This window comes from Thamnophis elegans, chromosome 2, assembly GCF_009769535.1.
Source record: "Thamnophis elegans isolate rThaEle1 chromosome 2, rThaEle1.pri, whole genome shotgun sequence".
In the NCBI taxonomy this organism is placed as follows: domain Eukaryota; kingdom Metazoa; phylum Chordata; class Lepidosauria; order Squamata; family Colubridae; genus Thamnophis; species Thamnophis elegans.
In genome coordinates this window covers 159,935,390-159,962,917 of record NC_045542.1, presented here as the reverse complement: position 1 = coordinate 159,962,917, position 27,528 = coordinate 159,935,390, and the positions used below count along the sequence as shown (strand labels likewise).

The window sequence follows — 27,528 nt, the reverse complement described above, 5'->3', positions numbered from 1 at the left end:
TTTTTTGTTCCGTCTTCATCCATCCAGCCTTTAATATGTGCGCGCACTATAATTCGTGGTGGGAATTTGACCTTTTTAGGCAAGGTCTTTCTTTTAAAAATAATGACAGGCCGCAGCTTAGTTCCATTAGCCAAACATGACAGAACAACTGTGAAATGTTTTTTTTCATTTCCTGTGGTTCTGAGAAAAATAGTTTTGTCTCCCAAACTTGCCACAGTTCTGTTGCTTGGAAGATCAAAGGTCATAGGTGTTTCATCCATATTTCCAATATCTCCCAGGTCATAGTTATGGATCCTTCTTTGTTTTATGATGAATGAATGGAATGACATCACTTTTTCATCAAGGTCTTTTGGCAACTTCTATGAAATCTTTGTTCTTTGCCGCAAACATAGGGCAAACCTATTCATGAAGCGGGTACACCATCCTGCTGACGCAACAAATTTTTCAATGCCTGGTGCTTTTAATTTGTCATCTTGTGCCATTTGAAGGGCACGTAAGCGAATTCCCATGGGGGTTGGGGTGTTTCATTGTTGGCTTCATCCTGTGAATGGAGCTTCACATGTTTGAGCGGCTGGATTTCTGGCATGGCGCCCACTGGAGTTGTTCCACGGAATGGGAGATGGGGACCCCTGCTGTACCCTGAACTCCAGCACACAATGAAACCCATCCAGGTTTCATGAATCTTTTCTGATGTTTCTCCTCCTTACCTGAAGCCCAGGTTCAGTTACTCTTTCAGCTCCACCACAAAGACGAGGGGATTCCAAAAAGACCAAGGACTGCTTTCTACTCTCTGTGTGTGGGAGAAAAACGGTGGAAGCAGATTATTTAAAGAGAGGGATTCTAATCAAGAGGAGCAAGGAAGAAGATGAATGTTGAAATCTCACACCACACGGAAAGAGCTTCCGTTACCTGATGTCCGGTCCTGACTTTGATTTTTCCGGAAGCTCTCCCTGAACAGCAGCTCTTGAGAAGGTTTGGATAAATATTTCTTTTCCTTAGAGTACTCAGTCACCGCTTCCAAGGATTTCTGGACACAATGTGATACGAGGAAGTAGGGAAGAGCAAAGAGATTAAAAATGAATTATCATAGTGCACCCTCAACCTAGCAGACCCCAATGTCTATCGCTGAAGCAGGAAACTGAGAATGTAAGAATTGCCCCAAATATATCCTCTGGAAGAAGAAGAAGGGAACAACTGGCTTAGGAGCTCATAATCCCCCAAAACTGACAGAGAGACAATTTGGACAATTCCGTTTTAGAGCTGCCACGATTACATTCTCTCACCTGCAACTCCTCTTGCATCTTTTCCTCCTCCTGAGTCAGCAAGAAACCCTCGGCCAGGGCCACCGCCTGGGAGCTGCTCTCCGCTCCACACTCCCGCACCCATTGCTCCATATCTGGGGGAAGGACAGCCAGGAACTGCTCCAGGAGCACCAGGTCCAGCATCTGAGCCTTGCTGTGTTTTTCCGGCTGCAGCCACTGACGGCAAAGGCAGTGAAGCTGAGAGCAAACATCTCGGGGACTCTTCCCCTCCTGGAACTCCACTTTTCTGAAGTCACAGCATTGAACCTCTGAACTCCTGGCTGCAGCTTCTTGGCTCTTCTGCCCAAGACTTGACCCATTTTTCCTACAGCTCCCAGGCTGAGTAACTGGAGGGCCTTTCCCAACGTCTGCATGTGCTTGCCACTGTCCCTCCATCTTCTCTCTGGTCTTCAAAGCTGCCAAGGCCATTCAATCCTCTTCCCTCACAAAGTCCTTCAGTCTCTGGAGGAATCAGGAAAGACTTCTATCTTACATATGTGAAATGGAAAACAAGTGAAACTTCCAGAAATACAGCTTGACCAACTGAGCAGCCACAAAAACCCAAATAAGAAATTCTTAAGAACTTACCAATATCTGGGAAGAGGGAGGGACATCTTAGTAGGTAGGCTGATTTATCTTTGTGTGGAGAAAAATATGTAGCTTCTAGATCAACTTCTGTCAAGGACTAAAAGTATTGGCTAACTACATTTAAAATATGTAACTATATCTTAATGATGCATTCAAATAATTTTGAGGACTGTTTTCAATGTTAAAAACAACCTCTGTACAATCCAGATCATAAATGTCTCAGGTCTCCAAGTAGCAATTGAAAGGAGTGACTAACTAAATTGATTTAATGGATAAATCAATCAGTATTTGAACTTCCAGCCAGCAGAATCCCATTAACCTCCTGGTCCAAGCCCTTAGCTGAACTCCAGAAGCCACAATTAACAAACCACCATCCAAAGCATATCGAACTAATCTCCAAGTGAATCAGCCAAAGCATATTTAAAGCCATGTAGGCTTTAGACATGCTTTGACTGAGGCACATCATAGAAAAAGGCACATCATTTCCCACTTTTAGCCTAATCCAGTCTTTCTTCAAACTTGGCCAACATAAGATGTATGGACTTAAAACTCCTGGCATTTACATTGGCCAATTTTGAAAGAAAACAGTGGCTTACAGAGCACAGGTAGTCCTCAGCTTACAACAGTTCATTTAGCGACCGTTCAAAGTTACAATGGCACTAAAAAGTGACTTATCATTTTTCACACTTGTGACTGTTGCAGCATCCCCACAATCACTTGATCAAAATGCAGATGCTTGGCAATTGATTCATATTTATGACTGTTTCAGCGCCCCGAGGTCATGGGATCACCTTGAGCAATCTTTCGACAAGCAAAGTCAATGGGGAAGCTAGATTCATTTAACAACCATATTATTTACACATGTTGATTCACTTAACAACTGTGACAAGAATGGCACAAAATTCACTTAGCAAATGCTTCACTAAGCAACGGAAACTTTGGGCTCAACGGTGATTGCAAGTTGAGGACTACCTGCATATAGTGTGAATGGTGCATCCCAGCCTGCATTTCCACCTCAGTTCATGTAACCCTTTCTGGCAAAGCCAACTGGTGATAGTGGAGGAAAGCGGGGAAACAGGAAAGTGAGTTCGAATCCTTGCCCACCTTGAAGCCGGGTGAGACTTCGGCAGTCGCTTCTCTCAGCTTAGAAGAGAGGAAGCCCTTTTGAAAACGGGGCCAATAAATTTGCAGGAAATCGTCCAGGAGATGGAGGCACCAACCTGCTTTGCAAAGCCGACCCCCTCCTCCTCCCCGCGCCTAGCAGTTTCCCCCCCAAGGAAATGGAAAGTAAATGGGCCATTTTGATTTTCCTCCTGGAGGCAACGCATCGAGTCCGTAGCTCTTGATTTCTTCCCTGCCTGTCCCGTGCATGCATTGCACAGAGCGGCAGGGGAACATGGGTCAAGGGGCTCCCCACTTTCCAGGACTCCGAACTTGATGAAGTTTTGCGTGTCTCCGCGCACAGTCCAGCCCGTGGAAGAAACCCCCCCCCCCGCACTTACTGAACTCCGGAGTCAGGTCTTGGTCTCCCTCCGTGCAAGGCTTCCTTGCAGCCTCTTGGACTCCGGGAAAGGCTCAGCCTAAGGGAAGCAGAGCGAGGGGGAGCAGAATCGGACACTGGAGAAATGGCTGATAACGCTTTCAAAACTTTTCTGGGGGAAAATGCACCGGGCAACACGTGCGTCTCTTGAGCTCGCAAAAGAGGCAAGCGCATGCTCAGTTCCCTCCTGAAAGCAGCTGCGGGGTGAGTGGGTGTGTGTGTGCTCCCCGGCTTTTCCAACGGTTGCTGAGGGAGCCCCCTGGTGGACTGTGTGCGCAATGCCAAGAGGACCCTGCAAGGGCTGATGAGATATCACGTTCTATTGGGCTCTGGGAATGATGGGCATTGGAGTAGAAGGCCTTGAGAGAAATATCCAGCTGGTTCAATTCCAAGCAGGGTGAAAGACACTGGAAACATGGAGGCTGATTGGAAAGATGGTTTATTGATGAACGGGTCCACATGGGTTTGAGGTCCTGGCCAGTTGACCACATGGAGTTGTTTGCAGAATTTAAAAGAATTCTGGAGACGAGGTTCGGAGTAGAGTAATAAAATTCTCTTTATTATCAAAAATCAAAGCTAATTTGAAAACGGTTTGCAAAGCGTTGGTGGGTCTCACCCTGACTTCACCTGAGTCACAAAGGAGAGCCACACCCACAATGAAAGTGAGACTGCAGTTATACCCTCCCTAACTCCTCCTCCCATATCAGCTAGCCTGATCGGGGCGGTCACAAACCAGTCAGCAATAGTAACGCCCTAACTATTACCTTATATAGAATTATGACATTTAACCAATCAACTTCTATCATTGTTTTTCTTTAACCAATTAAATGATTATACAGTTCTCTTCTAAAACTCTCTCTTGGCTCCCTCTAGTGTTCATACAAAATATTAACTCTTTTTCAATTTTATTCCATCAATTCCCCCATCTCTTATATGGCAATTTTCTTAATATTTTCCCTTATTTCTTTCAACCTTTCTCTTTCTATTATTGTACTTTCCATAGGGAATGTATTCATACTTTCCAATAATTGGATCTGATCCCCAATTTCTTTTAATACCATCATTGACTTTTCATGTTGCTGAGCTTGTATTATGCTTCCCACCGTGGAGGTGACAACATTTCTTATTATGGGAATTAAACATGGTAGCATCATTAATCCAATAAAAATTATACCAACCATGAACAATGCTTGTTTCCAATTGTTAAAAATACCTCCAAGCCAACCATCAGTGTCCAATATGCCTTTCCAAGTTTGTACAGGAACATGTGCAGTTTGTATCATAGTTCGAGTTATTTTTTCTATCACAATTCCAGAATCATCAATTTGTATACAACAATTACTAAGATTAAATTTACCACACACTCCGCCTTCGGCAGCGAGCAAATAGTCTAAGGCTAAACGATTTTGCATAATATAAGTTCTTGACAATACACTTTCTTTTGCAAGCTTAGTTAATGCCAATGCAGTTTCATTTGTAATTATTTCTAATACAGCTTGTAATCTAATAATGCGATTTATCATGTATATAGGCGTTCTATATCCCCACGAACCGTCTTGTGCCCACGTCGCAGGATCATAATATGCAATAATTCTCTCAGGGGGCCACTCATCATCCTTCCAGTTACCTATTTTTATCCCTTTGGAAAGATTTATTGTACGTTTACGTCTTTCAAGAGTATCATATACAGGGACTCCCAATTTTTGTCTTTTCTCTATAGGCATTAGGAAGAATGATGGTTGAATTGCCCCCAAGATGCATGACCCATACCACCCTGCGGGTAACATATTATAGGCAAAATTACCACATATCCAATATAACCCATCAGGTGAATTCCACACAATAGTATCATTTTCAGGGTCTGAAAGTCCTCGTAACTTAGTTACTTCCAGCAATGAGTTTTCAGGTTTGGTCATATTAGTTTGTGAAACCCAAGTGCTATTTTCCCACTCATTAGAACATTTTAAAAATCCCATAGGTTTATTTCTTTTAATCTGATTATTTTTATTTCTGGTATAACATATGTGACCTATTATATGAGAGGTAACTTGCCAGGTTTCATTGAAGTTGTTATTAAAGGTGAAGTTCCCTTTCCATTGTGCTATTTCAGTATAGTTTGCTTCTTGTACATGCCATGGCCAGCGATCTCCCATAGTGGTTCCTCCACATACAAAACAATTTTTTAACATAAGTTCTGTAGCAACTTCTTGAGCCAAATTAATAAACATATTTTTTGCTTTTGGAGGTGTAGGTAGATCGTTAAGTTTAGCAATCTCCTGCTCATAACTCCAAAAAAACTTTACAGGTTGATTTGTCAATTTTGTTGCTTCAGTCTTTACAATGATGTATCCATAAGGATCCTTTCCTGCTTTATCTATACCAATACCATAATGATAGTATCGGGTGCCTAAAGTACCTGCTACGTGCGCGGAAAGGCAGAGTGGTGTACAGTGATGGGATTGACAATCAGTAGTGGCCGGAGTAATTGAAAGATTGAAATTATTAGGTCCTCGGCCACTTGTGTACCAATATACACTCGGTTGGGTATAGCCTCCATGCGATGAAAGTGTTGAGCGAGTAAATAGATATTTACGGTTTTGGATATATGATTGTTCCCATGACTGTCCTCCACAGGTTACTCCATCGGATCCTGTTCCTTGCCCTATATCAATTGCTAAACATGCATCAAAACAAACAGTAACAGGTGCTATTCCCTTTGAAACATTATGGGCTATGTACCCTGATGATTTTTGTGCTTGAATAAATTGATCTCTTAAATTAGATGATCCTCCTTTATAGCCATAAACATAGATGCTATTTGTTATAGGTCCTACCGCCTTTGGTTCATAACATTGTATCCCATTTAATGTATAACACTGATTGTATTGTGTATTGTTATGTGTGCATGGTGGTATTATAGTTCCATTACATTCAGGCTTCATAGTATAATATATTAAGGTCATGGAAATTTTTGTGCCTTGTTTGGTTTTTTGTAAACAGGCTGTGCAAATGTCCTCTTTTATCTCTCTTTTTGTAAGGTGGTGAGAGCTGTCTCCTCCTATCTCTTGTTGATAACTCAATAATGTTAAAAACCACTCACTAACCGGGGGAAATTTTATACTTGCTCTTGAAGTTACTTCTGTTTTTTTCATTTTATTAGGTAACCCTTTTTGGTATTGTATGCATTGATACCAACCTATAGAATTTTCTGTGATTCTTATTCTAATATGTGAAGAGCAGCCATTCTCTTTCGGGTGTGAAATACCTCTCACATTTTGGATTGCCTTTTTGTATTTTGCAGGCAAAAATTGCCATGTAATTAAACACGCTGCAGCTGGATTTTTCAAATAACAAGTTAAGGTAACTTGTGTATTGGCTTCTCCGTATGTATTGTGAGGGTAGATGCATATCCCTTGAGAATTACAGTTTTCCCCATTGGAGTATGGAATGATCGCTCTTTTTGAGCGCTTCTGTTTAGAGGGAGGTCCATAGAAATCCTCTACTATTCCCTCCTTATTTTGATATTCACATGCTCCCCACACCACCAAAAGTAACACACCCATCATTATTGTCATGCCTAGAAAATGCAACAGGAAATACTTGCAAGATGGTCGAGGAGCCCAATAGTCCCAAAATCCCGTTTCCTGCCCAGGTAACAGTCCTCTGATGGAAGGGCATCGTGGTTTCATCTTCTTTAGGCCCCGGCGGCGTGATAATTGTCAGAAAAGGGATTATCAAGCGCTCTCTGTACTGTTGGGGTAATACGGAGGTCTGTGGTGAGAGCAGTTGAAGATAGACTCGGATAATAAAAATATGCCGCCAGGTATTGTTCAATCAATATAATGTCACAGGGGATCCGGCAGTGGATACAAAGTACACAGTCAATACAATGGGAACAGCAGCAAGCTTCACACAGACAAGAACAGAACCAGCACATTGGTCACAAGCCAAGAACTCACGGGCCTTTTTCTTTAGAAGAATTACTGCCTTTTCAACACCAACTTCAATGGCTCCTTCTGAAAGGCCTTCCAAGTTTCCGACTCCTCCAAGTTGGCTCTCTTCGCTCTGGTGTAGTGGGTCCAGCCTTTTTCTTCCGTCCGGATGGCAGTGTCTGTGGTCAGCAACACCAGGAATGGTCCATCCCACTTCGGCTTTAGGGAATCGTCCTTCCAAGTTTTTATCCACACCTGGTCTCCCACTTCAATGGAATGTACTTTGAAGCTCAATGGAGGAGTCTGTATTAAATAGCCCGCTTTTCTGAAAGAATCAAAAGTCTGGGACAGTATTTGCAAGTATTGTATCAACCCTTTGTCTTTACTAGGTAAATTCCCCATTCGTATCCCAGCATTCCTTAGTGGCATTCCAAATAACATTTCATAAGGTGAGACTCCCACATCCCTCCTGGGTTGTGTTCTTATTCTAAATAAGGCTATCGGCAACGCTTTTATCCAATTCACTCCTGTTTCCAAATACAATTTTGTCAACATTGTTTTAATCTTTCCATTCATATTTTCCACCTTCCCACTAGAGGGCGGATGCCATGGACTGTGTAAGTCCCATTTTATTCCCAATACGTTAGCCACTCCTTGAGTAATTTTCCCCGTGAAGTGTCTTCCCTGGTCACTATCAACTCTCTGAACAATCCCATATCTTGGTATAATATGTTCTAATAATAATCTAACAACAGTTCTAGCAGTTTCATCAAAACATGGGTAGGCTTCTACCCATCCTGTCAAATGATCTATAATAACTAACAAATATTTATATCTTCCCACTTGTGGCATTTCGGTGAAGTCTATTTGTATATTTTGGAAAGGATAGAGCGCTAAAGGCCTCCCTCCCTTTTGTTTTTCCCTTAATTGATTTCTATTTACTCTTTGACAAATTATACATTTTTGAGTTACTTGTTGTGCTGCCGTATAGACTTTTACTCCTGCATATTTTTTTAATACTTCATCAATCAAGGCTTGAGTTCCCCAATGACTCCCCTCGTGTAGTCTTTCAAAGATTTGTCTCATGAGGGGGTAATTGAGAATTTGTCTCCCATCTGGTAACCACCATTTCCCATCTTCATCTTTCGTTCCCCCCATCTGTTTAATTTTGTTTTCCTCTTTCTCATTAAAAATTGGTATCTCCTTCATTTCAAATACATGGGGAATCATAATTTTAATTTGTTCAATAACTTCATTCATACCAGCTTCTTTAGCTTCCTGGTCTGCCAACCTGTTTCCCTTCTTCTCAACCTCATCTCCCTTTTGGTGTGCTCTCAAATGCACTACAGCAATTCTATGGGGCAGGGCAAGGGCTGATAACACCTTCTCGATTAATTGCTGGTGGATCAGGTCCTTTCCCTGACTTGTCACATATCCCCTTTCCCTCCAAATCTTCCCAAAGGTCTGCACCACTCCAAACGCATATTTAGAGTCGGTGTAAATCGTTAAATTTGATTTTTCCCCCAATATGAGAGCTCTTTTCAAGGCATACAATTCGGCTGCCTGTGCAGACCAATGGTTTGGCAATCTCCCCCCTTCTAGAAGAGCCCATGTGCCCTCCTGGATTATAGCGTATCCATTTTGTCTTTTCCCTTCTACCACTCGTGAAGAACCATCAATGTACCATCTTTCTCCTTTTTCCAAAGGGGTATCCTGTAAATCTGGCCTGATTTTTGTTTCTAAATCTACTATTTCACTACACCAGTGTTCAATTTCTTCACTTTCAGATGAACTGGTTTTATTGAGGAATCGGGCTGGATTCAATGCTGAGTCAGTTGTCAGGACTAAGTCAGCATGATCCAGTAACATCCCCTCATATTTTAGCAACCTTGAATCAGTCAACCACCTCCCAGCTTTTTGTTTCAACAATGTTCTCACTTGATGTGGGCTGCTTACAATTAGCGCCCCTCCCATTGTGATTTTCTCACTCTTCTTTACTAATAACGCTACTGCTGCTATGGCTTGAATACATGTGGGCCATCCTTGAGCTACAGGGTCAAGGTTTTCGGACAAATATGCTACTGGTTTCTTTTGCCCTGCCCAACTTTGTGTCAAAATCCCCAGGGCTGTCCCTCCTTCCACTGACGCAAAAAGGTGAAATGGTTTCTCTAAATTGGGAAGACTTAAGACTGGGGCACTGACTAACAAGTGCTTAAGTCTCTGAAAGTCCTCATCCAACCTCTTGGTCCACCCAATTTTAAATGGTTTTGTTTGAGTTAACTGTTCATATAATCCTTTGGTCCATTTGGCATAATCTTCTATCCATAACCTACAATATCCAATTAATCCTAAAAACTTTCTCAACTCTTTTTGCGTTTTAGGCCTTGGTTGTTCTATAATCCCTTGAATTCTTTCAGCACTGATCTTTCTTGAGCCCTGACTAATTAAATGTCCCAAATATTTTACTTCTGGTTCTACAAACTGAAGTTTCCCTTTACTTACTCTCAGACCCTGTTGGGCCAAAAAATTCAATAAAGCCACTGTTCCTTCCTCGGTATCTATTTTCTTCTTGCCTGACACTAAAAGATCATCTACATATTGGATCATGTTTATTCCTTTTGGTAACTTAAACTTTTCTAAGGTCTGTTCTAATACTTGTCCAAACAAATTTGGAGATTCTGTAAACCCTTGAGGCAACACTGTCCATTGATACTGCTGTCTCCTCCCAGTGAAAGGATTCTCCCATTCGAATGCAAATAGAGCCCTACTGTCTTTGTCTAAAGGACAGGACCAAAAAGCGTCTTTTAAATCTATTACACTAAACCAGCGGTGTTCTACAGGTATTTTGCTCAAGATAGTATAGGGATTTGGGACTACCAGATGTCTGGTTTCTACTATTTTATTTAAAAGTCTCAGGTCCTGCACCATCCTGTAAGTACCATCTGGTTTTCTCACAGGCAATATAGGGGTATTGTAAGGTGACATAGTTCCTTCTAATAATCCGTCGTTTATTAGTTGGTCTATCACTGGTTGAAGACCTTTTCTTCCTTCCATCGGAATATTATACTGTCTTTGGCTTACTATCTCACTATTGGGTTTCAATTTTATCTTTAGAGGCTCTATCTCTAACCCACCCCTATTTCCCGGTTGCACCCAAACTGAAGGGTCGATCTTTTGTTCTTTCTCTTCTGTTAGAACATAAACTGTTTCACTTTTGTCAAAGCTTATTGTAATAGCAGTAGACTTATATATACCGCTTCATAGGCCTTTCAGGCCTCTCTAAGCGGTTTACAGAGAGTCAGCATATTGCCCCCAACAATCTGGGTCCTCATTTTACCCACCTCGGAAGGATGGAAGGCTGAGTCAACCCTGAGCCGGTGAGATTTGAACCGCTGACCTGCTGATCTAGCAGTAGCCTGCAGTGCTGCATTTAACCACTGTGCCACCTTGGCTCTTAATTCCCAAGGCAGACATCAGGTCTCTTCCCATGATGTTAATTCCTGCTTCAGGCACATACAATAATTTTAGAGTCCGGATCTCATTTTTCCCATATCTTATTTTCACTGGTTCTAACTGCTTTACATTAAAAGCTTCCCCCTTTACCCCACTAACTTTTATTTTTGCTTGATCATCAATTTTTCCCTCCTTTGGCATCACACACATAGAGGTGCGAGATGCTCCAGTGTCCACTAAGAAGGTATATTCTTGGGTTCCCACCTCCAAATTTATCAAGGGCTCCCGGCGGGAACTCCTAATGAAGGGCCCCTGACTTCCCTAATATATGTCTTCATCCTCCTCCATCAATCGGTTAATTTGCTCCTCCCCGGCCAGAGTGGGACATTCTCTCTTAAAATGTCCTGTCTTGCCGCAATGGAAGCAAGTTCCTCTTTCTCCCATCGTTCCCCTTCTCATCATTCCTCGGTTAACTCCGCCTCTGCCTCTCATTCCGAGCTTCCCTCTAAGTCCGGTATCGTCTCTCCCTTGTCCGTGTGGCACCCAGCCCCGCCCCCTTCCTTGCTCGGGCTGTGTTTGCATAGCCCCCCTTACTGCTATAGCCATCATTCGACTTGTCCTCTGTCCGTCCCTTTTTACTTTTTCCTCTTCCCTATTCACATATATTTTCTGCGCTTCCTTTAACAAAACTTCTAAAGATTCTGTAGCCCAATTCTCTCTCTTTTGTAATTTCCTTGCAATGTCTGGCCATGCTTTAGTTACAAATTGAATTTTAACTATCTGTACATTTAGGGCATCGTCAGGATCCGCCCCCGCATACTTTCGCATTCCGTCCTTGAGACGTTGCAAGAATGTAGCTGGTGCTTCTTCCTTTCCCTGCTCTATATCCATGGCTTTAGCCATGTTCTGAGTTCTTGGTATTGCTTCCCTCATCCCCTTTATAATTATTGATCTTAAATCTTGCATGTTTCTTCTCCCCTCTACTTCATTATTATTCCAATTTGGCTTTACCAGGGGATATTTAGTATCTCCTCTATCTTGATTCCCTCCCGCCACCACAGGGTTTTCTCTTTCCCACACTGCCATGGCGGCTACTCTGATTAAATTTCTCTCTTCGGGGCTAAACAAAATACCCATTATATTTTGTATTTCTTCCCAAGTATATATGTTAGGTCCTAATAGGGAATCCAATTGATCGCTAGCTGTTAATGGATCCTCAATGAAGTTTTTCATTTCCTTTTTAAATGTCCGAACCTCCGTTGCCCTTAGCGGTTCGTGTACATATGTTATAATTGGGGCCCCTTGGGCATTTACTCCATTCGGGGTCTCTCTTAGAGGAAATTGCTTAACCTGTTCCTCTTCACCCAATTGGTTTATTAAATTCTTCCTTGCACTATCCAATTTGTCCTTTGAACATCCTGTTTTCTCATCAACCCCCGGAGTGTATGGCATTAAGGACGGGATGGGGGGGTGTGGCAATTAGGAGTCCAAACTGGGTTCTCCCCTCCCTGTGGACTTAATACAGGCATCGGAGAACCAGGCCACTGCCCTGGGGTAAATTGGCTTATCCCTCCCTGCATTTCAGGATATAATGGGGGAGTTACTGCATTAGCCGGGTGTGGGGGATTTTGGATATGAACCGGATTATACGGAGGAGGGATATTTTTCAACAAATCCCTTTTTGGGGCTTCTTCCTCTTCTTCCTGCTCTCCGGGCTTCACCATCAGAATACGTTCTGATGGCCAAAGGTCCGGGTTCCAGAGCAGAGCATAATCTAACTCATTGTCCAAATGTTTACACTTTTTCTGTTTCACATAATCATATAGATTACGGCATTTAAAGAAATTCATAGAGCCGTCCCGCGGCCACTCAACATTATCATCTTGCCACCAAATAAAACAGCATAAATTTACCATATTTTCTTTAGTCAATCCTAATCTCAATATTTCCCGATTATAAGGTGGGGACCCCCATCCAGCCAGCATTTGGCCCAATGGGCCATTCGGGTCAATTTTAAGCTTAGGATTCTTTCTAATTTTCTTTACACACTGTGTTCCTTTCTCAGCTGAACTTGTATTTCCCCCCATCTCTTATATGGGTAGGTAGCCCTCCCTTAAGTGTGTGCTTCTGTGTCCCTCCCAGCAGCTCTTTTCAATTCCACACATCACCGTCTCCGGATATTCACAATATCCCCATCACTCACTCCGTCCTCAAAAGGACTTATACCCAGCCCCGCTGCCAGTTCTCACATTCACACACTCCCTGACCGCCCTGGGTCTTGTGCTCTGTGGTTTTCAAAACCAGTACTCACCAGGGTCCGCGCGCAGGAGTTATCCGGTCTGTCTTCAGGCTTTTTCTTATTTTATTCACTCCCCTCCTACTGTTCGTCTATGACACAATTTTTACGGGCTTCCAAAAGCTATGCAGTCCTCTGGGTGGCTCCCCTCCTCTCAAAAAAGGAAAGGGGTGCACCTGAGGGGGACCCCTCAGAGCCCCAACGCAGATTGGATCCCGGACGAGCCCCCAATTTGTTTGCAGAATTTAAAAGAATTCTGGAGACGAGGTTCGGAGTAGAGTAATAAAATTCTCTTTATTATCAAAAATCAAAGCTAATTTGAAAACGGTTTGCAAAGCGTTGGTGGGTCTCACCCTGACTTCACCTGAGTCACAAAGGAGAGCCACACCCACAATGAAAGTGAGACCGCAGTTATACCCTCCCTAACTCCTCCTCCCATATCAGCTAGCCTGATCGGGGCGGTCACAAACCAGTCAGCAATAGTAACGCCCTAACTATTACCTTATATAGAATTATGACATTTAACCAATCAACTTCTATCATTGTTTTTCTTTAACCAATTAAATGATTATACAGTTCTCTTCTAAAACTCTCTCTTGGCTCCCTCTAGTGTTCATACAAAATATTAACTCTTTTTCAATATTATTCCATCAGAGTGGAGAGTGAGGGTTATGTATACCCTCTCTTGGGCCTTGAGCTTCCTGTTCCTGTGCAAGGAATCTATTTTATTGGCTGATGTCAGACTCCCATGGGACTATACAGGGGACTATAGCTAACTTTGTAGGCTGTCTTGAGTCCCAGGCTTGGTTGAACCTTGCTGATATAATCAAGGATCTTGTGTTCCGAAAGGGTGTTGTTGGGCAATTTCTATTGTGTAGTAGGAAGTTTTCACCCAGCCCTCTCCCAGAAAAATGAAATATCCTAGGAAATATTGAAATGGCAGAATATTATATTTCCCTGGATGTGAAAAGGAAGAATCATGTTTTATAAAGACAGAATAGCTTCCTGCCCCCACCCTTTTTGTCATTGGTCCATTAAGGCGGCCAAGCCAGTCCCTTTACATGATAAAGAGTTCTCCCCTTCAGCGCCAGGCAGATGGGATTAAGGCATGATAATATTGGCCCTTTACCCAACTCGCCACATGGCATCTGAGAACTCAACCAAACCTGGATTCAAAACGCAGCCTAGAAGAGAGTTGCCCCTGCATGGGCCCATGGGAGTCTGACAACCAATCAGAACACAAGCTCAAGATCAAAGGCCAGAGAGGGCATAAAACAAGGGACTCAGATTCTTTTCCGCCCTTCTCTTCTCCACCAACATTGAAGCATGTGATCACCTTTTCTGTTCAGGGCTCAAGCCATGTGGTCCTGTCCACCATTAAAACCATCTTTCCAAGCAGCCTCCATGTCTCCAGTGTCTTTTCCCCCAGTTGGAGCCGAGCCCAGAAGGACATTTCTTCCAACAGTGTCTTAATGGCTTTGCCCTGGTTTGGATCTTGAGTGAGGGCTAATCCCATCACCCTGAGGCTGAAGTCTGGTAGATAGGCTGGGCCAGTCCTTCTCCCTGGGCACCAAATACCTGCTAAAGCTCCGAGTTTCTGTCTCCCTTACGATTTCTCTTTCTCTTTTTGGGGAAGTATAATATTATGCCGGTTTTAATATTTCCTAAAACATTTCATTATTCCTGGAGAACGATGGGTGCTAGCTTTCTACAAAGGAAAGTGTCCACAGAGGTTCAAAGTCATTCAGGTTGTGGCTGTCCCAGAGATACTTTTCCAAAAGACAATTCTTGGTTTTCTTTGAAAACGTTTCGCTTCTCGTCCAAGAAGAACTGAAGAAGCTTATGGGATGATTTTCACAGATTTTCAAAGCGAAAGATTTCCAAAGGGAAAAAAAAAAACCCAAGAAAATCCAGTTGCCTTGTTGGAAGAAATGTCCTTCTGGCTTCGGCTCCAAGTGGGGAAAAAGACACTGGAGACAAGGAGGCTGCTTGGAAAGATGGTTTAATGGTGGACAGGATCACATGGCTGAACTCCTGAACAGAAAAAAGGTGATCACATGCTTCAATGTTGGGTGAAGAAGGAGAGAAGAGGAAGGGGATTGCTGAGCTTTTTATAATCTGTTCAGCCCCACCTCTGTGTTTCCTCTTCCTATGTAAGAAATGTATCCTGATTTGTTTTCAGGCTCCCATGGGGCCATGCAGGGGCAACTCTCTAGGCTGTATTTTGAGTCCCATGTTTGAGTTCCCAGATGCCATGTGGTGACTTTCTCTGGAAGGAGAATCCTTCCTTTATTATGTAAAGTACACTAGCTCAGGCTTTAATGGGCCATTGACAAAGGGGGGAGGGGCAGGAAGCTGCAGAGAGCAACTTTGTCTTTAAAAACCTGTTTCTCCCTTTTCACATCCAGGGAAATATAATATTCTGCCTTTTCAATATTTCCTAGGATATTTCATTTTTCTAGGAGAGGGCTGCGTGCTAATACAGCCTTTTGGAAAAGCAGTTTTGGGAGTAGGAGGAAAGGATGCCTCTAACATTGCCTGTCCAGAAAGGAGATCAGCTCCCCAGCAGGCAGCAATTGCTAAATTTCCCACTTTTTAATGTGGAAATTCTTGGTTCTCTGTAATGATGTATGCATGTGAGATTGGACACTAAGAATGGCTGATGGAAGAAGAAGTGATGCCTCTGAGCCGTGATGATGGCATAAATACTTTGGCCATGTTGTGTGGGCAAATTCTTTGGAGGAGGCAATGATGGTAGGAATGGCTAAGGGACAAAGAAGAAGAGGCAAGCAGAGAACACGCTGGCTTGATCTTGGCTCAGTCGCCACCATATAGAAAAGATGTGGAGACTCTAGAAAGACTGCAGAGAAGAGCAACAAAGATGATGAGGAGACTGGAGACTAAAACATATGAAGAACGGTTGCAGGAACTGGGTATGTCTTGTTTAATAGAAAGAAAGATTAGGGGAGACATGATAGCAGTGTTCCAGTATCTCAGGGGTTGCCACAAAAGAAGGAGTCAAACTATTTTCCAAGGCACCTGAGGGTAGAACAAGAAGCAATGGGTGAAAACTAATCAAGGAGAGAAGCAACTTAGAACTGAGGAGAAATTTCCTGACAGTTAGAACAATTAATCAGTGGAACAGAAGTTGCCTCCAGAAGTTGTGAATGCCCCAACACTGGAAGTCTTTAAGAAGATGTTGGATAGCCATTTGTCTGAAACGGTATAGGGTTTCCTGCCTAGGCAGGGGGTTGGACTAGAAGACCTCCAAGGTCCCTTCCAACTCTGCTAGTTTATATTTGCTATTGTATATTTGTAATATTTGAATAAAAAACTTTAAAACCAGCATGAACTGTCAGAAGACGTCAGAAGCCAGGATAGAGTTCAAAGGTATCACAAGTTTATTTCATGTCACCTGTACGCAAGAATCTGAATGACTAGTGATCAACGTGAATTGCCGTCAGACAAAAGTCAATGGACTTCAAGGGGGTCTGGACAAGACAAGGAAATAGAGCAGAAATTAATCAAATTTGCAGAGGATTTTGCAGTTACTGTTGTTGTGCCAGATGTGATTTATTCTATACCTGTACATTTCTGTTTTTCCTTCCTAATGTAAACCTTACTTTTCTCATCACTGGATTGCATTTTCTTGAATAGAAACCTATTGTTAAGCCTGTCAAGATCCTTCTGAATCTTGAGCCTATCTTCTAACCTAAAATGTTGGCTTTTTCTGAAAATTTGATGAGTTCTCCTGATATCCCCCCATTCAAAATTTGTTTAGGAAGATGACTGGGCCTGAGACAGAAGCTTGAGGTATCTCACTGCATGCTTCCCTCCACGAGATGTACTGTTTGTTGCATTGAGGACTGCACACATTGAGTGCAGTTGGTCAGCTGGTGACAAATCCGTTTGGTGGTGGTGTTATCTATCCCACATTTATCTATCTTACAAAAAATAGGCTGTGGTCAACTTTGTCTTACAAACTCAAAAGTATTCTATACCCCAGCATTTTGCTGGTGTGCTAATTTAGTCATTTTATCAAAGAGTTGACTGGTTCAATCCCGTATATCAATAGAAACCATTAGGTTACAGGCAAAGATAAAAAGTGAAAGGAACCTGATTGAAGAGGTCATAATGCGTAGTTAGATAACCAATTGTATGAAGATATGTCCACCTTCAAGGAATGTACTAGAATGTACAGAGCTTATGTCCTGGGATGCTTGCAAGATGCAAACCTCTTTGGATGGGAAGAGGGAAGGGAGACTGTAGCCTTTCACCCCCTTCATCTCTCCACTTCATGGCTGAGGATTGCAGTCCCGAGAGATGCAGAAGGAGAACTGGAGGAGACCGTAATAGGATCTCTGGATCTTGATGGTCTGGATCTGAGAAAGAAGGCAGGAAGAGGAAATGGAATCTTTTTCTGCTCCTCTCCAAATTTCAAGCGTAAGAAAAGTTTCTCAGTTGTCAGCAAACTCAGGCCAGGCGCTGACGGATTCATTAAGCATTCATTAAGAATATACAGGGGGTGATGGATTCCATTGGCAGAATAAAGTTTTAAAAGAAATGAGAATATGGAACAATACTTTCCCAGAAGAAAGAGCACAAACAATGCAAAAATAGGGACTCAGCTCAGCTTTTCATCCTTCCAATATGCAGAGTGGGACTAATCCTTTCACCTCCAAATCCTGCAACCAAAAGGAAAAGGCATCGACGAGGGTGGGATTCGAACCCACAGAGAACAATGGATTAGCAGTCCATCACCTTCACCACTCGGCCACCTCGTCAAGGGGATGGGGCACCCACAGCCATCTGTGGGTGGGCTCGAACCACTATCCTTCTGGTTAACAGCCAGACAGGCTAACCTATTGAGCCACAGAGACAGGCAGAGGCCTCCCCTCGACTCTCTCTCAGGTGTACCAGCTGCTGCAGGACAGATGGGTCTCCCTCCCCATCCCCTCTGGTTAACCCTAACCCTAACATCTCTTGGCCTCCGGTGCCAAAGCCCCTCTACGTTTAATGGTTCTGCTTTTCAGCCAGCCTGCTTATCTTACTTGGTTGGCAAAGGATGTCAGCAACTGCTCAGGCATTATTGTTACCTTTGTAAGTTGTGTGTCAGATCTGAGTATCATCTGCAGCTCCTCCCCCCCCCATTTGCCTTCCTAGAAGTAACCTGCAGGTGACATAATCTTTTCCACAAGCAGCTATTTCAGGACCCTGGAGAGCTCCAACTGAGGACCGCTTCGGATTGCTTTACGCCATTCCAGCACTTCTCCATCCCAAAGAAGTAACTCAGGACACGTGGGGAGATCCCTCCCCCTTTCACCTTAGACACTGATTATGAAGAGATCTGCCTTTGGTCCTGAACTCTGGAAGGTAAAAAAAAAAAATACAAATGACACCTAAATATTTAGTGAGAAAAAACAATCAAAAACAAACAAACAAAATGGCTGTCATCCCTCCAGCTTCTCCTTGGAAGGGATATCAACTCCGACAGCAGGAAAGGTTCCCAGTGAAGGGAGTCTCACACTGTAAGGGCTGGATTGATGCAAGGGAAGCATCTCCTGCCACAGAGATGGAGACTTTGGCATCCTCTCTCTTTTTCTTTACCTCTGCAGAATGTGAAGCCATAAAACTGTTAAGGCCTTTTTGCTATCGTTTTTGGCTCAGGACAATTAATCTTCTTTGGTCAATGGCTTAAAAGCATCCTCTGCTTCCTCATTTCCTTTTGGATAAGGGAGAAAAGAAAATGGGTGCTTCTGGTTCTTTGTATATGCTTGTGTGTGTGTGGTTTTCATTGAGAGAAAAAGAGCCACGATCTTTGTGGCTGCCATGGATCTCAGGTTGCATTTTCGGCAGGAATGACAAATGTAGAAATAATTTCCTGAGATCCCCATTCTTGGCAGTGGGGGTGCGATTCGAATCCAGGCATAGGGAGCATAGGGCAGTCACAGTTCAGCCCTTTTGCCACCCAGCCATTGGAGAGCATCACATCACACATGTCACTAAAAGCCCAAATCATGAAACTGACTCATTCACTTTGGCCATGTCCTGAAGGAGAATTCACCGGAGAAAGACTTTTCGCTTTTCCTCCAAGAAGCTTCTTCAGCTCTGACTGGATGGCAGGGAATGGAATGTCTGCAAGGAATATTAATCCTTCCATTCCCCACCATCCAATCAGAGCTGAAGAAGCTTCTTGAAGGACAAGCGAAACGTCTTCAGAGAAAAACAAGGAAGTCCAGTTGCCTCCTGAAAAAAAGCAGCTTTGGGAATCCCTGCAGTCATCATCTGCCTTTTCTGAAGGTCCAAGGGAGGCTGGTTGCATGGAGACCTTGTCAACCCTACCAGAGGACCGGAGGGTGAAGTGGGATAGGGAAGCAAGAGAAAGGGAAGCCAGGGGAATTTCCTGGCCAATTCAGCCTATCTTGCCATGAAAATGAGCCTCCCTGAAAATTCCACCTGCAGGATGTTGGACGGTTTGGAAGCAAAAACTTTCCCTGGCCGGGAATCGAACCCGGGCCGCAGCGGTGAAAGCGCTGAATCCTGACCACTAGACCCCCAGGGAAGGACAAGGTGGCTTTTGTCTCTCCAGCTTCTTCTTGGGTGGGGCATCAGCTCCAGCCTCAGGTTCTGCAAGCGGGAAAGTTGGGAAGAAAGCAGGAGTGTCCCTTCCTTTGAGACTTTCACTTTCTCCCTGCTTGGAAAACCCCCAACTGTTGGTGGCCTGCAGAGAGACCCCCTCCCCCACCCACCCAGGTTTTCAGGCAGAGGCGCCAGGAGGGGTGGAGACGCTTCCTCAAAACCTTCTCACAGCTCCCATCAATGTCAAGGTTGTTAGGCTTGCTACCTTCCAGCTGACTTGCTGCACATGGCATCTCCCTGGTGGCCTAGAGGACGAGGGTGCCAGGCCTGGAAGTCACCTTTTCCACTGGGCCTTCAGGCCCGCCACACTGAATGCTATGGGAAAATGGAAGGGGGGAATTATATGGCACATTGGAGAGATATATAGTCAAAATAACATTTCTTTCTCAGAGAATGAAGGACATCTTGCCCTGCACCTGGAGTAGTGGGACTAGGAGGCATCTCCAGTTAGGACGGTGACTGATTGGGACACGTAGGTGCTGGGCAGGGACTTGGACTTTCATTTGGGTGGGGAAAGCCTGGAATATTTCAGATTTGGGATTTCCCAGATGTGCCAATATGTCATCTCTGATAAAATGGAACGTTGAGGAACTTTCGGCCTTGGAGTCTTCTTTTGTTGGGGAGTTACTTGGAACCCGGACAGAGAGGCTTATACACTTTCTCCAACATCCCAGAGGAAAGTGGTCAACTTGATGCCCAGAGCCTTCATCAAGTTGGAAGAGCCCTCACCACCACCACCACATCAAGCATGGGACGAGGAAAGCCCCACCCTCACCCAAAAATGTATCAGCTTGGAAGCTCTCTCGGAATGAGGGAATTCTGGGGCCTCCTTTTCCAGATTGGATTAGAAGCCGGCTATTTCCTGTACTTGCTTGGAGCTTGGAACGGCTGCAATGCAGAGAAAAGATCTGTTTTTTTGCCTCGGTTTCAAACCAGGGAACTTTTGCCCATTAGCGAAGTCTGATAACCACTGCACCATAGATATGGATCGCTTCCAACCACCCTACCCATATATTTTGCCCTCCCTCCCAGCCTGGTTCCTGCAGCAACAGATGGTCTAAAGGCACATTATTCCTTAGTGTTTTGTGTCCATCCAGATCTCGGAGGCAGGGAAAAGAATGAAGGAGTAGAATTTAAGACAGAATCTCAAATAACTGGGCCATGGATATAGGGGTCATCAGACATGGTTCCCAATCTTGCAACCTGGGTTCGAGTTCCGGCTTATGTGTACCTTCTTTCACCTTTGACCTTTCTGGGATCTGCCAGACAATGTTTTCATCCCAGTGGGAGAAAAAGGGCCATGACTTCAAATGGAAAATGGTGTCAAACTCAAGGCCGGGGGCCCAGATCCAGGCAACGGGATACTTAAATCTGGCCCACGATGCCGCCCTGGAAACAGCGGATGAAAGGTCTGAGATGGTAAATATTATTCGAGAATATAGATGTTAAAACACCTGTAGCCAAACGACATGCTGTATGTGATGATGGGTTTTCTTTTCTTTTTTTGTGTGTCTTTATTATTATTATTGTTGTGTGTATTAAATATATATATAACAGAGAGATACAAAGTGTGTGTGGGGGGGGAAATATAGTTAGGATAGATTAGCACAGGTAAGGGAATAAGAAATGATACTAAATTACCACCTATTAAATGAAATAATAAATGTATAAGAATGATAAATGTTAAAACAGTTGTAACCAAACGACATGCTGTATGTGATGATGGGTTTTCTTTTCTTTTTTGTGTTTTTTTTCTTTCTTTTTTGTTTTTGTTTTTGTTTTTCCATTGTTGTGTGTATTTGTTGTCTATGTAACAAAACAAAAAAACGGGGGGAAAAAAGAAACATCAAAAAAAAAAAAAAGAAACAGCGGACTGGCATACGGTGCCTCTGCCAAAGAAAACAGAGCTCAACCTCCATTTTGGCTGGTAGAGGATTGCAGGAGGCAGTCGCAGCCAAAAACAGCGCTTGGGAGCCCGTTTTCATTGGCAGGGAGCTTGGGCCGCCACAGACGTCCCTCAAACGTGTGGCTTTGAGCTGTACATGCCCACCCTTGCCATGTCCACTCCACCACCACCCCAGCCCAGGTAAAACACAACCCTGCTGTGGCCCTCAATGAAATTGAGTTTGACACCCCTGGAACGGAAGCTATGAAAGTCAAAGAGAACCCTGGCATCAGATATGAGGACGGTGTCATTGAGGGTACCAAGGCCGGATCTGAGACTTGGGGCTCTTTATCTCCTGCTGTAAATTTAGGTCTTTGAGCAAATTAGTTTGCTCTCAACTTCTCCACTTGTTCTCCTGTTAGGTGGCTGTTTCAAGCTAGCATGAGAATCCCAAACCCTCAAGTAGACCCCTCCAAACCTCTCATGCTTGTAATTTGCAATCGACCCAAAGTTCATTAAATATATGACTCAAAAACAATCAAGTTAACACTATTTAGTTAATTTAATCTCAGGTTTTGGGTAAATGTAAAAATCAAAATCTATTTTAGCCTTTGTCTGGGTCCTGACCACTCCAGAGAAAACCAGAATTTGGGACTTTTGCTGGAGAAGCATTTGCATGTCCTTTTGTAGGACTTTTAAATCATAGTTCCTTTCCAGAGTTCTTCCTCTGAAGTTTCTTCCATACCCTTTAAAGGTTTGTGGTGAGGATTCTGTGATATGTTCTCAGTTCAAATTTAGTTACTTTCATCCCCATGAAATAGAAACTCCTGTGTAAATATTGCAGCACTTTCCAATATGGAGATATCTACCACCATTCCTGGAACGATTGTCCTATTTCCCCGGGTTCCAAAAATCCCTTTCCTCGGCTGATGCTTGACTGTGACCTCAACATGCTTTAAGTTCTTTTTTTCACTCTTACATAAAGCAAAACAAGGGAAGAAAGAAAGAAAAATCACAAGATAGGAGTCAGCCGCTGAACTGCTTCTTCCAATTCAGAATCAGTAAAATTTCTTCCCCAATTATTGCTGTCGTTGGGTTTCATAATAAGAAGCAAGGGTGGAAACGTAGATTGTAACAAGATTAAGGAAAGGAAGAACAACTTGAACTCTAGAAAGGGATGGAGGGTTATACACTTCTGGTCTGAAGGGAGAAATGCCGATCAACTTTTCTCTACCTGAGACACAGCATGGATATATTGTTCAGATGGAGTTCCACCAAACAATTGGGTAATTATTAATGTTGCATTAATTAACTAATAGGCAGGACACATTGCTAACAGGGCAGTTAATTTCTATTATCTCCATTGTTACTTTATCTTTGCAACCTCCTACTTAGCAAAACCACAATTATGATTTAGGATTCATCTTGTTCTGATGTGGATTAGAAAGATAATTTATGTGGGCATATCGAAGTAGGTTTGGTATTTATTTGAAATATTATTCAAAGGGACCCTTGCATGAGATTTTAGACAACTATTTGTATTGAAGCTGTTCCTGCACTCCCTGCATTGATAGGGCTGCTTCTCTTTGTGGAACCTTTTATGTTAAATGAGAGCTACAACTTCTCCTGTGTGGATCCTCTTGTGGGAATTAATAGTACTACAAGTAAAGTTCTTTCCACACTCCATGCATTCATATGGCTACTCTCCTGTGTGCATCTTCTTGTGAGAATTAAGTATATTCCTACGAGTAAAGCTCTTTCCACACTCCATGCACTGATATGGCTTCTCTCCTGTGTGGATCTTCTTGTGGGAATTAAGATTATCCCTACGAGTAAAGCTCTTCCCACACTCCATGCATTGATATGGCTTTTCTCCTGTGTGGATCCTCTTGTGGGAATTAAGTGTATTTCTACGAGTAAAGCTCTTTCCACACTCCATGCACTGATATGGCTTCTCTCCTGTGTGGATCTTCTTGTGGGAATTAAGATTATCCCTACGAGTAAATATCTTTCCACATTCCATGCATTGATATGGCTTCTCTCCTGTGTGGATCTTCTTGTGGGAATTAAGAGTAGTCCTATGAGTAAAGGTCTTTCCACAATCCATGCATTTATAAGGTCTTTTTCCTTTGTGATCCCTTTCATGTCTTCTAAGAGAGTCATTATCACAGAAGGTCTTTCCACACTCCTTGCAGGTATTTGGTTTCTCTTCTGAATGTGTTTTGTTACGGAAAATCAAATGATCCGATGTATTAAAGTTCTTTCCACACTCCATGCTTTGATCTATTCTTTCTCCCATATCAATGATTGTATGGTTAGGAAGCCGACTAACCCAAGAAAAGCCTTTTTTAATTCCATTTTCTAATTGCTTTGTTTCATCACTCTTCGGTTGCGTCTGATCTGCAAATTTCCATTTTCTGTCTTTCAAGTGGATTGCTTGGCGTTCCTCCTTGCAATTCTTACTCTCTTGCCCATTATATCCTTGAAAAAGCAAAATGAAAATTGTCGGAAAACTATGGCAATAATTAAAGATCAAACTTTTTTCTGATAAAATTTACCTGATCACTATATTTTTGTCTGCTTTGTTGACTGATATGAAGATCTGAACTAGTGTTTTACCAAATATGCATTTCCAAGTGGGCTCCTATCAGGTCCATACATCAGGAACGGATCATGTCACAATGAACCTAAGATAAAACCCTGATCTAATCTTTGACCACCAGTGTATTGATGACATTGCGACATGAACTCCTGAAATGCTTTGGATACTATATCATCAGGCAGGGGCAGCAACTTACCCACCAGCTCCCCAATTTCAATGAAAGTCTCGTTTCCACTTGTCTGCAGAGCAGTGTCTTTGAAAACCAACAGGACCTTCTGGATGGCAATAGCCCCCCACTTCCAATTTGGGATGATGCCAAACTCAGGGTCCAAGTGAGCCCATTTCAGGGCACATCCAAATCTGTGCAGTGTTCCAATTTTTCTTTCAATAAATTTCTTTGTTGCCTAGAGGCAGTTTGGTCTACTGGTCAAGGCACCACACTAGAGACCAGACGCCTTGAGGACTAGCTTCTCCTTAAGCATGAATGCCACTTGGGTGACTTTGGGCCAGTCTCTCTCAGCTCGCCCAAGTCACAAGGCTGTTATTATTACAGAGAAAAAATAGGAGATGGATGGAGTATTAGGCATGTCTGCTGCTTTATTTACAGGCAGTCCTCAAGATACAACCATAGTGGGATCCACCCATTACTGTTGCAGGTTGCACAGTCTTTAGGTGAAAGATGTCACTTCATGACCCTCCCCATTCCTGTTCTCCCTGATTAAACATAAAACCAATGTTCTAGTTGTTAAGTGGAGCACCTGGAGAGCCTCCTGGGTGGGGAAGGATGTTGGTGGTCTACTTCAGGCCCTGGCTCACTTGCCCTTGTCCTCCTAAGGCCTCCCCTACCCCCAAGCCACTCCATGCTCCACTCCTCATGCCTTGGGTCCCAACAAGGCTTCTCCTCCTTCCACCGGGTCCTCCCAGAGTTTTGGCCTGGTTCACACCCCACCAGGCCAAACTCTGAGGCCTTCCAGAGCACTGGAATGACTTCCTTCTTAGTGCAGCCCCACGACACGGTTCCAAATATGGCAGCCATTTTGTCCCAGCAACAAAATGGTGGCAATGCTCTGGTTACCACCAACCAGCCCAGGGACAAACTGCTTTGTTTTGCTGATTTAAGAAGCTCTGCACAATGGTTTCTTCAGTATTCAGAAGCGTCTGCAGCTCTGTGGTGACCTCTCTAAGGCAGCAGAATGAAGCAGTTTGTGTGAGCTTCAGAAAACAAACGTGCGGTGGAATGGGCCTGTGAGGAGCAGACCCAAGCACTGAAGGATTCTGTCAAGTTTGGATAGGGAGAGAGGTCGCCACTCACTGGTAGGTGGGACAAAATGGCAGCCGCCAGGGAAATTGCTTCATTTTGCTGGCTTAGAGAATTTGGCAGAGTTTTGCAGAAGCTTCTGAATGCAGCCGAAAGCTTCAACATGGTGCGGAACTTGTTAGGACAGCAAAAAAAAAAAAAAAAAAAAAAAAAAAAAGGCAGTCTGTTTCTGGGCCATCCAGTAGCCGCCCAAATACAGCCACCATTTTGTTTTAATCTTTCAACACGATCAACGCCTAATATGCCCAAATATGGGAGGGACCATACTGCTTCCCTTTTCTGTCTATCGGCTCACTCTGGGAGCCATCCAGGCAGAAAGCCTTTTTTTATGTTGCCTTGTTACATTTGTCTTGCATTTGTGTTGATAAATAAATAAAGGGAGACTAGTATAGATCTGTTTCAAGCTATTTAGCTCTCATCAGCTAGCCATACCCTTAATATATATATACGTGTGTGTGCATATATACACATACATACATACATACATGTGTACCCACACACATGTGTGCGCGTATGTGCATACATACCTATACACATACACACATACATAAACAGCTGGTTGCATCTACTCCCTTATTTCACTTAATCTATTTTTTTATATAACATCTGACCCCGTGACTTTTCTATTTCTATATTTCTGAGCAGAGATGGGGATTCTTACCCAGAGAAGCCAGATTCCTGGAATTCTCCAGCATGACTTCCCCATGGAGAGCTTTTTGGTCAGCATCCAGTTGAGACCACTCCTCCTCGGAGAAATACACGGCCACGTCATCCAAAGACACAAAATCCTGAAAAAGGAAACAAGTTTCCCTATTAACAGATGATCCCAAGCATAATTTGGCAGTTTTCTTCCTCCAATTCAAGGCGAGAGATGCAACGGGTACAATGGACATCTTGTGCACAATTCAAAATCTCACAGCTTTTGGCTAACGGCACAACTGAAGTTTGCTGCAGGACCTGGGATACCTTTCAGTGAAGGGAACTAAAAAAAGTCTTCTGGGTTAAAAATGGTGGTTAGGTCTTAAACCTACTACTTATCAGTGGCTCCAATTCTGTGTAGGTTGGGCAGAGCAAAATACTGGTGAAACCCGCCCTGAAATTTTTGCCAATGGCTTACTTTATCCAGTGAGGGAGCAACTCTGCCCCCATTTCACACCTTCATGGAAGTGTTGGGAGAAGTTGCAATGGTAGATGACAATGGCCCTGGGAGAGAGAAGGAAGATTTCCGGTTGAGACAACATCTGGTCAGGGAAATCTAAGCCTGAAGAAGGAGGGTGGAGAAAGCTTATCAGAAGGAACAGGTATGTTAAATCGAGTGTGAAATTTTAATGACCTGATCCAAATGTGTGCTGTTTAGAAACAGCAATACTATACACCAACGGCCCACCAATGTTTTGGGTACCAAGGACTGGTTCCGTGGAGAGGTTTTTCCGCAGACCAGAGGGGGTTGAGGTGTTTCATTGTTGCCTTCATCCTGTGAATGGAGCCTCGCTTGTTTGAGTGGCCCGATTTCTGGCATGGTGCACACCGGAGTTGTTCCACGCAACGGGAGCTGGGGACCCCCTGCTGTACCCTGAACTCCAGCACAAAATGAAACCCATCCAGTTTTCATGAATCTTTTCTGGTGTTTCTCCTCCTTACCTGAAGCCCAGGTTCAGCTACTCTTTCAGTTCCACCACAAAGACGAGGGGATTCCAAAAAGACCAAGGACTGCTTTCTACTCTCTGTGTGGGGGAGAAAAACGGTGGAAGCAGATTCATTAAAGAGAGGATTCTAATCAAGAGGAGCAAGGAAGAAGCTGAATGTTGAAATCTGACACCACACGGAAAGAGCTTCCGTTACCTGATGTCCGGTCCTGACTTTGATTTTTCCGGAAGCTCTCCCGGAACAGCAGCTCTTGAGAAGTTTTGGATGAATATTTCTTTTCCTTGGCGTACTCAGTCACCGCTTCCAAGGATTTCTGGACACAATGCG

General features: G+C 43.4%; 2 non-coding genes and 1 pseudogene across 2 annotated transcripts; all 3 read right to left on the bottom strand.

Moving 5' to 3' along the window:
• Positions 1-27,073, bottom strand: part of LOC116502473 — a 31,259-nt pseudogene extending 4,186 nt beyond the window's left edge.
• On the bottom strand, positions 17,819-17,894 carry TRNAS-GCU. Its single transcript has one exon. It is a non-coding gene; the product is annotated as a tRNA-Ser (tRNA).
• TRNAE-UUC lies at positions 19,601-19,672 on the bottom strand. The gene has a single exon. It is a non-coding gene; the product is annotated as a tRNA-Glu (tRNA).
• Positions 27,074-27,528: the final 455 nt, after the last annotated feature.